Here is a 4,026-nt window from a genome sequence, read left to right on the forward strand (position 1 = left end):
CATGGTTAAGATGGTAATTATTATGTTATGAATATTTTACCACAGGTAAAAATGTTTAACAATTTGAAAAGCAAGTAATTATATTTAGCTCTCTGAGTTCTATAATTTGTAACATTTCACCACCTGCTCCTTCTTGATCTTCAGCGGAGTACCTCCCTTCTGTCCCTGCCCTACTTCAGATTCCACTTTCCCTTCCCTGACACCACCTTCATTAAGGCCAGTTTGAACCTGATGCGAAATATTCTCACTAATGACTTAATTTCCACAAACAAAGAATTCCATGTGGATATCATATGATTTTAATCTTCTAAGACATGAAATATTTGTTCTCCTCATAGCTAAGATGCAATGAAAGTCTTGTGGCAGATGTGGGTCATTTACCTCTGAAATTCCTGAGGTATTCATTGAAATAACATCTTTCAAGTTCTTTGTAGAATTTTGTTTCCAACCTTTGCATATAGGATAGAAGCAAAACATGTACCAGGATTTCAGTAGATGCACCAAATGGTCTGCTAAAAAGATGAAACAGCAACCATGCCTATCCCACAGCTACTGCTATATTTCATGGGGAAGTAGCTGGCCCAGTATGAGGATAGGAGAAATGTTGAGCACATTTATAAATGAAGAGCAAAGAAACACCATGAGGCATGAACATTTTGTGGCACCCATGATATTCCTGCTTACAAGATAATGGGATAAGTGAGTAGATGACAAGGAGAAAGTAGAGACAATGCGAAATTGTTCAAGTCAAACAGCTCAACTGAACTTTTCTTAATGGAATATTTAAAAAGAGGCACGTAAAGAAAAACTTCCCCCAATTCACACTGAAACATTCTCTGTTCAGCACTAAGTGGGGTAGGGACTGTTCAATGTGCCTAGATATCTTCATCACTCATATATTTTCTGTTTTCTGTATATCTTGAAGGGCAGTGCCAAATAATGTGACAATTACCTATATTGTAAAAATAAAACACACTTCCTATTCCCTTTAATATAAAAAGTCATTGTGGTATTAGTACTTTTATTCCAGGTCATTGTTCAGAAGAAGGTTCAGCCCCCAGACACCCACACTTTTACTGTGGCGGGCAGCAAGATAAAATGTAGAGCTCAATTCACCCAATGGACAAAAAGGCTCAAAAGCCAAATTGAATCATGGTACAATTTAGCAGCCAAATTCTTATCAAGTTCAGACTCTTGACATACTGATCCCTCTCAATTGCAACTGGGAACATGTACTTTGAATGACATCATTCAAAATGTTATTTTTCCTTCAAAGTTTTTGATGTTATCCTTCAATAAAACATATGAAATCATTAACAATTATTCATTACTCTTCTTTCTGTTTTTAGACTGTAATCCAGGCAAAAACAAGGGATTTTACCTTATACTTAAGCATTTCATCAGAGAGAATCTTGTGTTGTTTCTTAGTTTCTTGAGGATGTTTCTTTGATCCACTGATCTATATAAATATGTAATAAAAACCAGAATTTAAAAATATTATACTGCTAGAAAAACCTATCTTGAACTATGTAACTCCTAACACAAATGAAAACAACAGTACTTTACATATATGAAGCTTACTTTGAATGTGGACAGTTTATAGACCATATGAACTAGGACACTAAGTGAAAGGGGAAGGACCAAAATAACAGAATTGTGGGAGGTGGGAGCTATTTAAAGTGAAACCATGAAAAATTAAAAAATTGAAAAGACAATGATACTTTCTGTTCCCCAATGTATATTTCTTCTACAAGTTCTGACTTTTCCTTCTTGACATTAATCTTCTCAGAAACTGGTTGTAAATTAACTAAAAGAAGATAAAAACAATCTCTAAGATTAGGAAAACCTCATAAAATTGAATTACCCTAATGTATTAGCTGCAATCACACACTATCTGGCACTATGATCATAAAATAACTTTTTAGCTTTATTATTGCACTTGAAGATAGCAAGTTAGTTAATTGCTTTTTGAGCCTAAGAAAAGAAATATGAAAATAACAACCCTATTTCAATGAGAATCCTATTTGATAATTTTCCAAATATTGGGAAACATTTAGTCTTTGCCTAATTGCTCTCCATCAATAGCCACTATTCTTCTTGGAAAATTCCATCAGTTCAAACAGTTTTACCATCATCAGAGATGAAACACAGTGAAAATTAAATATCCTATCTATAACTCTTCTGTCCTCTAATTATCAAGGCAAATAAATAGGTCCCTTCAAAAAAGCTCCTCATTTTGGCAGGCTTGATTCACTTCCAGTCACTCTTTGCAATTCCATAGAAGGAACATTCAAAGTATCAACTGATTGGCTATTCAAAAGCCTCCAGTGTTCTCCTGCTGCCCAGCAGGCTGTCCTTCTTGAGAACCAGTGCAGGGGCTTCTGTGACGTGGTGTATGAAATCCAACAAGCTTAGGTACAATCTCAGGTTTACCACTTAGTCTCTCCAGGATCTGGATGATTCACAAGCCCTCTAAGACAAGCCTTTCATGCCCAGGATGAGAATGTCACCACCCACCATAGACATCAACAGCATGCAGGAAGCTCCCATCCTATAGGTGGAACATAAAACACTTGGCACACAGCCCACAATTCCAGACCCCACTGCCAGGCATTTAATCCTCTCATCTGACCCCGAAGTGCAATCTTCTTTTCTATTTGCCCATTGTAAGAGCTTTGCTGCCTTGAGGTCCCTCTTCTCAATACTACCAACGTTGTAATCACTGTAACCAACCCTAGCCTCTGAGGGCCTACTATGTGCCAGACAGTGCAGCTCTCAATAGACAGCAACAGGTAATCTTCACAGTCTATGAAGAATGTGCAGAATTCATTCTCCACATTGTACATCAAATTCATTTCCACATATTCTACATTGGCATTAATGGCCCTCTTCACTTAACACTCAAAACACATGTTATGTTTTATGTTATGTTAGGTTTATGTGTTATAAACCTCTAATATGATACACATTTTGTTCAGCAATATCTGGATTTTTCTCTAGGCTCAGGTAGTGTCTTAATCATCTTTCCATTTCTCCAAGAACCAGGTCATGCAAAAGTATTCCTGCCACACTTCAAATTCATATCAGCACTTGCTTCTTAAATACTGCTGTGATAAGCTAAACTCATCCTATTCTCTCTACTCTTATGATCTCTTCCTCCTCCTACTCTCTTATCTCAATAAATGGTAACTCCATCTATGTTGTCATTTAGACTTTAACCCAGGAAGAGTACAATTTTCAAGAAGTAAGAAGTCAACCGGATAAAAGGATTCATTGTATTTACTCCCAGTTGAATTTGAGCCCACATGAAATACTAGTGTGAGAAAATATTGAAAAGAAATAGACACGGCCGAGCACAGTGGCTCACACCTGTAATCCCAGCACTTTGGGATGCCAAGGTGGGCAGGTCACGAGGTCAGGAGATTGAGACCATCCTGGCTAACACAGTGAAATGCCATCTCTACTAAAAATATGAAAAAAAAATTAGCTGGGCATGGTGGCGGGTGCCTGTAGTCCCAGCTACTTGGGAGGCTGAGGCAGGAGAATGGTGTGAACCCCGGGAGGCAGAGCTTGCAGTGAGCCGAGATCATGCCACTGCATTCCAGCCTGGGCGACAGAGAGACTCCGTCTAAAAAAAAAAAAAAAAAAAGAAAAGAAATAGATACCTAAAAATCCTACCTTGATATACTGAAGGCCTTATCTGCAATAAGAAGAAAGAAAATCAAATTTTATATCAAATCATATTAAGAAATATTTATAGTTCTTGATAAAATAGCAAAACTTGTAATCCAATGAAATTATAATAATCATTTAGTTCAACATAATAACTTCATAGTGTTGACTCTCAGAAGACAATACTCCAGAAGATGATGCTTTGGCATACTCACGGCTTCGAATTAGTGGAGATTGTAAGGCCTCAGAAATAAGCCTCAGAACCCAAGGTCTCCTTCTGAACTTCTCCTACCCACTATATTGCTGATCCGTCCTGGAATCTCTAAGAGGGGCTTTTTCTGAAGTTTCTTTATC

The sequence above is a fragment of the Pan troglodytes genome, chromosome X, assembly GCF_028858775.2.
Source record: "Pan troglodytes isolate AG18354 chromosome X, NHGRI_mPanTro3-v2.0_pri, whole genome shotgun sequence".
Taxonomy (NCBI): domain Eukaryota; kingdom Metazoa; phylum Chordata; class Mammalia; order Primates; family Hominidae; genus Pan; species Pan troglodytes.